The 13847-nt window shown below is 39.8% G+C and overlaps 1 long non-coding RNA gene across 2 annotated transcripts in view; it reads left to right on the plus strand.

The window, feature by feature from the left end:
- Positions 1–9715, plus strand: part of LOC117754527 — a 46032-nt gene extending 36317 nt beyond the window's left edge. For both annotated transcript variants that reach the window (XR_004612451.1, XR_004612450.1), the window contains 2 exons: positions 7209–7211; positions 9703–9715. This is a non-coding gene — a long non-coding RNA (uncharacterized LOC117754527). The remainder of the gene's footprint in view (positions 1–7208; positions 7212–9702) is intronic.
- Positions 9716–13847: the final 4132 nt, after the last annotated feature.

The following is a 13847-nucleotide window of genomic DNA, read 5'->3' on the forward strand; positions in this document are numbered from 1 at the left end:
ACAGGGTATCTATGGGTAGCACTTCTTCTATGAGGGGCCATACAGGGTTAAGTATCTTGCCCAAGGACACACATGCAGATGGGGAAGAATGGAATCAAACCTTTTGGTTTGAGGACGACCGCTCTACCCCTCAGCCACTGTCCAAGTAGGGCTGGGTATTGCCACTGATATCCCAAATTGATTTGACTTAGATTCAAAAGGTTTCGATTCCATTCAATTTCTGATTGGATTCAATATCGATTATGTCAAGGTTATTTTCATTGTACAATACCAATTTTGCTTGGCTATGAAAGAGATTCTCAGAGAATTAAAGCTGTAAACTGTGCAAGGAAACCTTTAACTTGGTGCATTATTGAAAATATTAAGGTAGGCCTTTAACAATAACAAATGGGCTGCAGAGAGGCCTCTTAAATAAATGCTCAGTTCACGGTGCAGATGAAAGAAGCTAGAGGAGTAACATACTGATGCTTCTGTTACATACATTACATTGGCCGTGGCATCATATTACAATGAATTGAAAGTCAGTCACAGCTATTATTTCATCACTCCCTGTCTCAGTGGTGATTGGTGGTGTCTAATTGTGAAATGCTGTCATAAATTGGGATCATCATGCATTCTTAGGCCCAATCCCATTTCACCCCTTGGGCCGTAGTGTCACATCATCACCTGCATAGAAGTCAGCTCACTGATAGAATTAGAATTCTGACAAAGCTGATTTTCACAGGGTGATTTATTTTAAACAGGAGATGTGACCTCAACTGCCTGCAGACAATATCAGGCATCTACTGCTGTCTGGATAGGAGGAGGATGAATACAAAACAGGTTGACCCAGTGGTTTATGCTGACTCTGTACTTCTGTCTTTGTACTTCTAACGTTACAGCAACTATTGAGTAAGAGATAATACAATATGTTGTGTTGAGTGTTTATATATAGGGAGAACTAACAAAACAGAGACGGAATGCTGCAACATGTGGTGTTTCCTCCAATGCATTCAGAATTTTCTACATAAGGGCTGCAGTGTATTATTGTGCTTATTCAATAGCTTATTCCCTGTCAGTGGCAATTGGCACAGTTTCCTTCTGACACAAATATACTAATTTTGAATTAATAAATGTTACTCAAACAGGATGGAATTTGTATCTACTCTGAACCATTATCCAGCAGAGTATTTGGAGGAAGCAGGTTTGTGGGATTTGCCATTCTACATATCTACAATGTATTCATGGTAATGAAGGAACATGTCACTCAGCCCAGCTCACTCAAGTGTTAGGAGAGGTTTTGGATAACAACAGACCTTTATAGCACAAAAGAATAACATGATATATGGTAAATAGTGGTTTTTTTCTTGTCTTGATGACCACTCAAAGTGCTTCACAGTACAGTTTATTGCCATTCACCCATTCACACACACATTCATACAGTGCATCCATGGGCAGCACTTTTTCAATGAGGGGCGATTCAGGATTCAGTATATTGTCCAAGGACACTTCAACATGCAGATGGGGAAGACTGACTCACAGAATACTCATTGTTGGTTTTGGTCCCTCATAGGAGTTTTTCACAATGTATAATTTAAAAAATGTACTGTGTTGATGGGGTGGCTGTAACTCAGAGGGTAGACCGGATCGTCCACTAACTAGAAGGTCGGTGGTTCTATCCCAGTCATCGCCATTCCACTTGCCAAAGTGCCCCTATTGTTCTCATATAGAAAGTGCTGCCCATAGGTGTACTGCATGAATGTGTGCCTGAATGGGTGAATGGTGAAAAAACTGTACTGTAAAGCGCTTTGAGTGGTCATTGAGACAAAAAAAAGCACTATATAAATACATACCATGTTCTACAATTTTAAGAGACACCTGCCAGCCAATCAGAAACCAGTAATGGCCTTGGTCATGCGGAAAAATACAAGACAGTTCTGCAGGGAGATATTTATCAACATATTTTCGTTCACATTCATCTGTCATAGTGATAAATGTTGTACCTGAACATACACCTCAGTGGTACCAAGCTGGTGTAGAGGAACATGACCTTTGGAGAAGAGCACTGTAAGGTCTTTTTAATTTAGTGTGTCATTTCATTGTTCCTGCTTTTTGGTAATAATCCATTTAAAACCAGTGTACTCCCTGCAGCCTGTCCTCATAGAGTTTTAGAGTTGCATACTGCTTCATGGCGTCTTTCTGCCTGCACAGTGTCAAGGTAGCTGATAGAAGGAATTAGTCATGACCTTTAAGGAGGAGGAGTGGGAGGCCTGTCATTAGCAAGGTACTAGGAAGACATTACCATGCTTAGGTGACCTACAGAGATACTGTTCAGATAAGGGATGAAGAATTACTGCTCTGTCCCTGAAAGCCCCTGGATGAAAAAGTGTCTTCTCTGACCTGCTGCTATTTTGTTCTTGTTGTCATTAATAAGAATTATCTTGCATTGACAGTCTGTCAGTAATTTACCCAGCTTTATGGAATAAATTCAGGATTAAATAAGAAGCAGCACCGAAATATCTGTAACAAACAGTGGAAACCCACTGGCAGCTCAAGGTTATCTAATGTAACATTATCAAGTTATTTAGATGGAACCGTTAACATTACTTTCAGTCAGCCATCTTTAGTGTTGCAATCAGAAGTAATAAGTAAGTTCCAGGATCAATGTCAAAGATCCTGGTAAATGCAAACCATTTAAAATGTCTTCTTAATGCTGACTGAAGAAATAGCACTACAATATGTGACATTTTATGTTCTCTTTTCACAGTGAACATAATACTAGTGAACAAGAGGGGGAAAAAATATTACATTATTATTATTATATGATTAAATATTAAGTAATTAGTATTTAATCATTACCTTGACTGATATTTTATTTACAATAAACTAATATAACGTTACTTATTTTCTTTTTGTTTTCTCCTGAACGCAACATCTATTGCACTTCTGTCCGTCCTGAGAGAGGGATCCCTCACATCTGGCTCTGTCTGAGGTTTCTACGTTTTTCTCATGGAAATTAATGAGAGTGCCATGTGGGAAGCAAATTATCAGTATTTTTCATGCAATTATAATTCATATAAAATTAGATATAATTGTATAGTAGTTTTCTCAGCAAAAGCAAACAGAAGACTAAAACTGACTCACAAACAATCCTGGCACATCTGATCTCAGATCATTGCATTGGCTTCCAGAATGCTGCACTGTCAATTATGTAATGCAGTTGCTTGTCTATGAAGCACTCAATATCTGGGGGTTAAATTCAATGTTTAAATTGATTTATATCAGGTTGCACATTATGTAGCCAGTATGTAACTTACAGAGGTAAAACAAAGCAAAATGTTAAAAGCCAAATTGGGACATGCCTTAGTGCTGAATATGAGTGTGCCTTGCCTGTTTGGCTCACTAGCTTATCTGTCAACCATACTTCACAGTTAAATGGGCCTGGAGTTGTTTCTTATGACATTGCATATACACTCACCAACCACATTTTAGGTACATAGCCATAATCCAATTAGTCAATCGTTTGGCAGCAGTGCACTGCATTCAACTCATCTAACCACGTTTAACAACTGTGGTGAGCAGTCAGATTAAACAGAATGTCCAACCTTGAGGGGGATGGTCCACAAAAGAAGAAGACCATGTCAGTTTCCATTCCTGCCAAGAACAGAAATCTGAGGCTGCAGTGACACAGACTCACAAACACTGAACAGTTGAAGACTGACAAATTTAGTTTCTTGTGATGAATCTACATTTCTGCTAAGCCTGCTGATGGTAGGCTCAGAATTTTCAACAGCATGAATCAACAGAGCCAACCTGCCTTATGTAAACAGTCCAGGTTGGTTTTGATGGTCTTATGAAAAGAGGAATTTTTTACTTCTTCACAATCAATCATTCAATACATTCTCTCCAGTTCCTGTTAGACTGGTTGGATGTTAGCAGCCCTTCATCTCTCCACCACCAGCTGTGGCTCGGGGGTTAGGGCGGGTCGTCCACTGAAGGCCGGCGGACGATGATAAAGGGCTGCACATTAATGATGCACTGAATGTGTGTGTGAATAGGTGAATGGCGAATGGTATAATGGTGAACTATACTGCAAAGCATTTTAAGTGGTCATCAAGACCAATAAAGCACTATATAAATACAGACCATTTACCATTTACATTTGTGACACAGAAACAAGGCACACACTGGGTGATTTTGTGGTGGCAAAGCAAATCAAAACTTGCAGGTTCTGTGGGTGGGTTGTGGTGCAGTCTTTGCTTATGGAGATGGAGGGGTTAGAGATCTGTTGATGGTGGGAGTGGAATGGTACAGTCCTTGTGAGGGGAAAGGGTTGACAGCCTGGTAAATGAAGCTGTTTTGCAGTCTGGTGGCTCCCGTTTCCCAGACAGAAGGAGACGGAAGAGGGGTTGTGAGGAGTAGGTGGGGTCGCTCACAATGCTGGTGGATTTGCGGGCAAGGCAGGTGTTGTAGATGGAGGGAGGGGAGTAAGGCACCGGTGATCCTCTGGTTAAATTTGGTTCTGCTGACGCGTTCCACAGTGGTCAAACTTTTATTTGTATAGCACATAATTACAAATCACAATTTGTCTCATAGGGCTTGACAAGCTTTGACATCTTCTGCCCTTAAACCTCAACAAGAGTAAGTAAATACTACCAAAGAAAAACTATTAACATAGGGAAAAAAACATAGAAACCTCAGAGAGAGACACATTTGAGGGATCCCCAGGATGGACAAAAGTGCAATAGATGCCAAGTGAATAGCAAATCAGCAAAATAAGAGTATTTACAAGATTGACTAGAATAAACAGTTTGTAACATAATGGAAAGTAGATGAATTGAGGAGTTGTCAGTAATGGAAGAGTATCTGAGTAGGCATATTGTATATGAAGAAGACTTGTTGAAAATAATAGTCCACCATCAGCTGCCACCTCGATCATGGTCCACCACTACTATCCACATCAGATGCCACCATAATCCACAATCAATCGTCATGATCCAATGCCGCCATCAGGATCCACCATCAGCTGCTACCTCGATCATGGTCCACCACCACTATCCATGATCAGCTGCCAACACAATACAGGATCCGCCAATAGGATCATGATCAGCCAATACAATACAGGATCCGCCAATACGATCATGATCGCTGATTCGCAATCCACTATTATGATCCACGATGTGGCTGTAGCTGCGGCCCTGGATCTGCAAACGATAAAGCACAAGGACTCCTGCGCAGAAGTCAAGTCAGTAACATGTATTGATGAGACATTAATGTCTTCAATGTGATAAAGAGGGAGAAGAAGAGAAGCTACATGTGTCATGTGTCCCTCGACATTCTAGACCTATAGCAGCATAACTAAGAGAAGTTTTATTTTCTTCTATTAATGTGTCGGAGTCGGTAGCTCTTGCTTTGTGGAGGGCCTTCTTATATGCTTTAACACTACATTTCCAGGATAGGTGATTATCAACACAGTTGTTGGAGCACGACCTCCTTTCTAGTTTTCTTGACGCTTGTTTTAATTCAGGTGTGTTGGAATTGTAGATTAATTTAGGCCAGTGGTAAGCAACCTTAGGATGGCACGCAGCGCCATAATCATTGGCACACAGGCGATTTCTTATTAAAGAAATGTTCAAAGGTTTTGCCTTCACACAGACTGTATTATTTAGCTTGATTGATGTTAACACCTCCCAGCCACTAGGTGCCAGTAATGCACCATAGGCTGGATTCCAATCGCCATTAAATAATAATAAGAAGAAGCCTCCCAGCAGGTGCTGCTCGCATTTTCCCACATAAATCTCTGTGAAGTGCAGTCGTTCAGGTTTATTGATGATGGCAACCCCGCTAGCTAAAAAACAGAAGGCACAGGCATTTCAGCCCTTATGGTCAGAAGACTGTGGCTTTGTTTTTCATAAGGACCGTGCTGTGTGCACGTTATGTTTTGAAAATGTTATGTGCCTAACGTCCAGTGTTAAGCCCCACTTTGAGACAAAGCACGAAAGAAATTTCAAAGATCAGGCAGACAGGGAGAATCAATCAAATGTGCAGTGTCCAGGTATGGGAAGCAAGCCAACTCTCTCAAAGTCTTTGCCTATGCCAAAAACCATGCGACTGAAGCAAGCTTTCGCAATTCTGAATATGAGTGTGGTTGGTGGGGTTAATGACAGACTTATTATTGCAATCATATTGAGATAAACATAAACAAGTGTTGTTCTATATAGCCAATATGGATGGAATAAAATGACATGTCTGTTGGAAATATTAATGTGGTTCAATAATAAAACTTAATGTTAAAAATAGGGCTGTCAAACGATTACAATTTTTAATCAGATTAATCACCATTTCTAAATGCCCGAAAAATCCCCATTTTCGATGTATATTGTTGTGGGAACGGAAAGATAAATGACAGAAGGCAGATATATACATTTAACATTAGCTAAAGTCCAAATGATAGATTTATTAAGATTGAAAAATAAAATAAAACATACCACACCATAATTAAATTTGTTTGTCTCTTTGCTATGCCTCTGAGCAAACATAGGATGTTATTTAGAACATGCTTTTTTTAATCAAACTCAAAGATAACCTTTATCCTAAACAATTGGGGCATCTTAGCCTTTGCTCTCTTTTTTTTTAGCAAATATAGGATGATTGAATAAAATATTTTTCTCTTCTTTTTTAAATCAAACAAACAACCAAACCTTTACACAATTAAATGTGAATTTTAAATCTGAATCTGAGCCCATCTGTAGAAGCAGCGTTGAGCCAGTTCACACTTAAAAAGAACGAGTTCCAAGTTCAGTTCATGCAGATGAAAATGAACTACTTCACATTCATAGGTCATTTTTATTGGGATGATTTAGGTGACAAACGTACGGTCATGTGTTTGGTTATGAATTGATGGTGCCGGATCATGTCTGCGTGTCGCTCCGCTCATTTTAACACTGAGTCCTGACTGTGAGCATCATGTCTCGTGTTGTACAGAGCACAAAATGTTGACGAGTCATTTTCATGATGTTTAAATGCAGCCTCATAAAGTCTGGAGCGAATCAAACCAACACTAAGTTACTTCATCAATCAATCAATCAATCAAATTTTATTTGTATAGCCCATATTCACAAATCACAATTTGTCTCATAGGGCTTTAACATGGTGTGACATCCTCTGCCCTTAACCCTCAACAAGAGTAAGGAAAAACTACTTAAAAACCCTTTTAACAGGGAAAAAAGAACGTAGAAACCTCAGAGAGAGCCACATGTGAGGGATCCCTCTCCCAGGACGGACACAAGTGCAATGGATGTCAAGTGTAAAGGAGAACATCAAGATAAAGGTTTTAGCAGCATTGATTAGGGTAAACATTTTGAAGTATAACTGAAGGTCAGTGAATTGGTGGATTAATGTCATTAATGGTCAAGTATCTGAGGAGAAATACTATGTATCGAGCAGTCCTGCTGCAATCATAGTCTATGGTCAGCAGCCAGCAAGATCATGATCCACCATCAAGATCGGATGCCACTATAGTCCACAGTTATTGTCCACTGCCGCCATTAGGATCCATCATCAGCTGCCACCTCGGTCGTGGTCCACTACCAGTATCTGATGCCAACACGATAAAGGATCTGCCTTTGTTATCACGATCAGCCAGCACGATGCAGAATCCGCCATACTGGATCCACCATTACGACCTCTGATACGTGATCCACAGATCCTAATCCATGATGTGGCCACAGCCGCGGCCCTGGGTCTGCGGACAATAAGGCAAAGGGACTCCGGGGAAGAAGTCAAGTCAGTAACATGTATTGATGGGATATGAATTACTTTGATGTGATAAAGATTGAGAAGAGGAAGGAGAAGCTGGAAAGAGAAGCTCCGTGTGTCATGTGTCCCCCGACCTTCTAGACCTATAGCAGCATAACTAAGAGCAGGTCTAGGACAAGCCTGGACCAGCTCTAACTATAAGTTTTATCAAAAAGGAAGGTTTTAAGCCGACTCTTAAACGTACAGATGGTGTCTGCCTCCCGAACTGAAAGTGGGAGATGATTCCACAGGAGAGGAGCTTGATAGCTGAAAGCTCTGGCTCCTACTCTACTTTTAGAGACTTTAGGGACGACAAGTAAGCCTGAATTCTGGGAGCGCAGTGCTCTAGTGGGTTGATAAGGTACTAACAGCTCTTTAAGATATAATGGTGCCATATTGTTAAGGGCCTTGAAGGTGAGGAGGAGAATTTTAAATTCTATTCTAGATTTAACCGGAAGCCAGTGTAGCGAAGCTAATACAGGAGAAATGTGCTCTCTTTTCTTGGTTCTTGTCAGGACACGTGCTGCGGCATTTTGGACAAGCTGCAGAGTCTTTAACGACTTACTGCTGGAGCCTGATAATAAGGAATTACAATAATCCAGTCTGGATGTAACAAAGGCGTGGATTAGTTTTTCTGCATCCTTTTGAGAAAGGACATGTCTGATTTTGGAGATATTACGCAAGTGAAAAAAGGCTGTCCTAGAAATTAGTTTTAAGTGAGAATTAAAGGATAAATCAGGATCGAAGATCACTCCCAAGTTCCTGACTGTTTCATTGGAAGCAAGGGCAATGTCGTCTAGCGCAGCTATATCGTTAGATAATGTATCTCTAAGGTGTTTAGGGCCAAGTATTAGAACCTCTGTTATATCTGAGTTTAATAAGAGAAAATTGCGGGTCATCCAGGTTTTTATGTCCTTGAGACATGCTTGGAGTTTAGTTATTTGATTACTTTGTTCAGGTTTTATTGACAAGTATAACTGGGTGTCATCCGCATAGCAGTGGAAATTTACCGAGTGTGTCCTGATAATGTTTCCAAGTGGAAGCATATATAATGAGAATAAAATTGGGCCGAGCACAGAGCCTTGTGGAACACCATGGTTAACTTTGGTGCGCACAGATGACTCATCATTAATTTGCACAAATTGGGAGCGGTCTGAAAAATAGGATTTAAACCATTTTAGGGCGGTTCCTTTAATGCTAATTAACTGTTCTAGTCTCTGTAATAAAATATTATGGTCAACTGTGTCAAATGCTGCACTAAGATCTAACAGAACGAGGACAGACACAAACCCCTGATCTGAAGCTATTAGAAGATCATTAGTGACTTTTGCCAAGGCTGTCTCTGTGCTGTGATTAGCTCTAAACCCTGACTGAAAGTCTTCATATATATTATTTTCCTGGAGAAACTCACACAGCTGATTGGCTACAACTTTTTCTAGGATTTTAGACAGGAAGGGGAGATTAGATATCGGACGATAATTGGCTAAAACCTCTGGGTCTAAGGTGGGTTTTTTGAGGAGGGGTTTGATTACAGCTATTTTAAAAGACTGTGGTACATATCCTGATGATAATGACAGATGTATTGTGTTCAGTAATGAACTGTCAATTAGGGGCAGAATTTCTTTAAGTAATTTTGTAGGAATGGGGTCTGAGATACAAGTTGTTGGTTTAGAAGATGAGATTATTTTGGTCAGCTGATCGAGGCTGATCAGAGAGAAGCTGTCTAAATAATTGGTAAGATTCTCAGCAGTTTCTGAGTTTTCTATTCTTGATGGGGTATTAGTGCCAATTGAGGGCAGGAGATGGTTGATTTGATTTCTAATGGTTAGAATTTTATCATTAAAGAAATTCATAAAGATATTGCTATTTAGGGATCGAGGAATACTGGGTCGGTGGAGGTGTGACTCTCAGTCAGCCTGGCTACAGTGCTGAAGAGAAACCTGGGGTTGTTTTTATTCTCTTCTATTAGTTTTGAATAGTAGGCAGCTCTTGCTTTGTGGAGGGCCTTCTTATATGCTTTAACACTATTCTTCCAGTCTAGGAGATTTTCAACACGGTTGCTGGAGCGCCACTTCCTTTCTAGTTTTCTTGATACTTGTTTTAACTCATGTGTCTTGGAATTATACCACGGAGCTAATTTACTATGTTTTATATGTTTCTTTTTTAGAGGCGCTATTGAGTCTAATGTTAATCGTAATGACCTTACAGAGCTATCGACGAGATGGTCAATCTCAGTGGAGCGAGGGTTTTTAATGAATTTGTTGTTTATATCGACGGATAGTACGGGTTTAAATGTAATCGGAATTATTTCCTTAAATTTAGCTACAGCACTATCAGGTAAACATCTTGAAAATGAGTTCATTATTAGTGGCATATATTCTGATAGTGAAAAAATCGAAGGTTATTAAATTATGGTCTGATAGAATTGGATTGCGCGGAAGTACTGTTAGATTTTCAATTTTGACACCGTATGATAATATAAGGTCAAGTGTGTGGTTACAACAATAAGTAGGTTGGTGTACACACTGACTGAAACCAATTGAGTCTAATTGCGAAATAAATGCTACGCTAAGGCTATCTTTATTATTGTCAACATGAATATTAAAGTCACCAACAATAATAATTTTATCGGTCTTTAGGACTAGGTTTGATAAAAACTCAGGGAATTCTGTTAAAAATTCAGTATAAGCACCAGGAGCACGGTAAACTACAGCAAATATGATTGGCTGTTGGTGTTTCTTGGATTGGCGTGGAAGACTAAGAACAAGACATTCAAATGAGTTGTAGCTTAGTTTAGGTTTAGGATTAATTAATAGACTGGAGTTAAAAATAGCAGCAACTCCACCTCCTCGACCAAATTCTCTGGGAACGTGTGTATTTACATGACTTGGGGGAGTAGATTCATTTAGACTGACATATTCATCAGGATGCAGCCAGGTCTCAGTGAGGGACAATAAATCTATTTTATGATCTGAGACTAGTTCATTAACTAAAATAGCCTTTGATGACAATGATCTTATGTTTAACAGACCACATTTAAAAGTCTTTATTTCCTGAGTTGTTGCAGAGGTTGTGTTAATTTGTATTAGATTTTTGTGTGGAATTCTCCCTCTGTTATTGTTTGATTTAAATAATGTAACGGGACGGTGGACAGACACAATCTCTATGGGTTTGTGGTTGTGTGACTGATCTAGAGGGAGTGCAGAGACGTGTTTAGCACTGCAGCTCTGCGTCCTGGTCCCAACTCTGGGTTGTCATTTAATAGACTGGGTAATATTCCTAGATAAGAGAGATGCTCCATCCCAAGTGGGATGAAAGCCGTCTCTCCTAACAAGACCAGGTTTCCTCCAAAAAGTTTGCCAATTATCTACAAAGCCCACACCGTTTACAGGACACCACCTCGACAGCCAGCGGTTAAAGACAACATGCGGCTAAACATGTCATCACCTGTTGTGTTATGGAGAGGGCCAGAGAAAATTACTGTGTCCGACATCGTTTTTGCAAAAGCACACACCGACTCCACATTAACTTTAGTGACCTCCGACATACGAAGCCGGGAGTCGTTGCTGCCGACGTGAATTACGATCTTACTGTATTTATTTCATGTACTGATCAGGTCCTGATAACTAGTGATGAGTGTTTATTAGTTCAAGTGAGAGCAGGTCAGAGTGGAGGAGGACACAGAAACTCCAGCTCGGTACAAACCAACTGCAGCTTCTGCTCAGATCATGACGCAGCGGTGCTGATCACTGAGCAGCTGTGACCAGAGAAACTCTGTATTTCACTGTTCTTCTACAAAGTCACTGACCGGCTGCTTAACGTGAACGAGCTCTGATCTCACTGCGAGTGTCTCTCTGAGCGAGTGAGTGGGGGTGGGTATGGGTACATGGAGCGGGTCATTCTGCGCATGCGTTAAAAAATCTACGCGTTAATTCCACAAATTAATCACCCCCCGTTAACACGTTAATTTTGACAGCCCTAGTTAAAAATAATCTTGATATGGCCCACTAATTAACAAGAAAATTTCACATTGGCACTTATTGTCAAAAAGGTTGCCGATCCCTGATTTAAGCTGACATATTCTTCAGGATGCACCCCGGGACAATAAATCAATATTGTGATCTGAAATTAATTCATTTACTAAAACAGCCTTTGATGACAATGATCTTACGTTTAAGAGTCCACATTTAATTATCTTGCTTCGTTGCATTCTCATAGAGGTTGTGCGAATTTATCTTAGGTTTTTATGTGGAATTCTCCCTATGTAAATTTTCTATTTAAATAATTTAATGGGGCAGGGGGCAGACAAAGTCTCTATGGGGATGTGGTTGTGTGACAGATCTAGAGGGAGCGCAGAGAAGTGTGTAGGACCGCAGCTCTGCCTCCTGGTCCCAACTCTGGGTTGTCAATTTGGGTAACACTGGATCGTCAAAATAACTGGTAAAGAAACAGAACATATTTTAGCTAGTCAGCTAGTGTTCACATGGATCAGTACAGTCCCTCCAAATATGGGAGTTTAGACTTAATTGGAGCAGTTCTGATTCTAAACATATAGTATATTTAAGTGTATGTCTAAATGAAATTGTTACTCTTAATCAAGCTGAAATTAAGAGACACAAAGAGAGATATATTTTCAAATGTTATATTTGTAGAGAATTTTACTCATCTGTGCATGGTCATTGCCTCAAGCATCTACTTCTGTAAGATTAGATATTAGTTGGTGTTTTTTTTTAACAGTGGCTGGATTGAGATGGAGCGGAGTTCCTACCTCACAGTGACTGTTCAGGAATGTTCAATCCATTCAGGTGAAGTCAGAGTTGAACCTGGGCAGGATCCTCTTTACCAGCTGTACATCAGTGGCCACAAAACTGTTAGATAGCATGTTGGTGTATGCTGTGTGTGTATTTTACAAGCCACAGTTTTTCTGTGAGGCTTTATATGTATTGTTTTCATGTCCATGTCTTGAGTATATACTGTACATCCTTTGTTTTGTCAACTTTAATATACTGTATATGTGTATGTTTGTGTTTATATGTTGAAATGTCTTTAATAGCTGTGATTTGTTATATGCTGTGAGTTTCCTAAATTACACAATGGGGAATTTTCCTCTTGATGGGAAGAAAAAGCAAGTCCCCATCACATAAATCATTGTAGGATAAGATGAAGACATGTTTTAAAGTTAGGGTAAGGTTCAGGTCAGGTAGTAGTTATGATTAAGTTGAGAGTAAGTCTCCAGGAATTGTAATGTAAATACATTGTAGTAGACACAATTTGTGTGTGTGTGTGTGTTTGTGTTTGTGTAATGTATGGTGTCTGCTGGTGTTTAAGGTGGGGAGGAGAAGGATGGTTTCTCATCCTCTGTGTGCACTGGCAAGCCAGACATGTAAAGGCCATTGCCCCTGGCTGGAACAATATTAGACATGGTCAGACATGCCTTGACTCTAAAGCCAAAAACTCATTCCTTCTCTGCATGACCTTTGCCACTATCGCAACACAGCAGAAGGTTAAGGTTGATTATTAAGGTTGAGGTGGACAGACTTATGAAGCTGTCTTTCTTTCAGTGTTTGCAAAATAAGTCTTACATTCACTGCAAAAGGTTAAACTATAATAAAAATGTAAGAATCCTACTAATTAATGCAGGATTGGTGCTCAAACTATCATAGATTCACCAGTTGAAGCTGAGAACTCTGAGCTGTATGTTTCCATCAGGTTGTTACAGCAGCTCTAACAGCATGGCAGCATATAAGGAGCGTGTGTTTGGCAGGTGACATATGACTAATATACTTTACAGCAACTGACTGGGTGATAACATTTCTTCCTGTGAGAATTAATAGATTATTTATGAAAAGCTTAACTTTTTCTACCTTTTGGATACCGGAGACTAAATTATATCATAGAGATCATTCTTATGTCTTTCCTACTTCTTATTTTTAAGTCAGTTGTTTCCCTATGATTAAATGCTGTTTCATTCAATTTGTACATTGCTTCGAAGAAGCATTTACAGGCATGGTGATTCTGGGGAACAACTGTTAATACACCCCTCCCTCACAACTCCTTTAGAACCTCCAGCC

The sequence above is a fragment of the Hippoglossus hippoglossus genome, chromosome 21 (genome assembly GCF_009819705.1).
Source record: "Hippoglossus hippoglossus isolate fHipHip1 chromosome 21, fHipHip1.pri, whole genome shotgun sequence".
Lineage (NCBI taxonomy): Eukaryota > Metazoa > Chordata > Actinopteri > Pleuronectiformes > Pleuronectidae > Hippoglossus > Hippoglossus hippoglossus.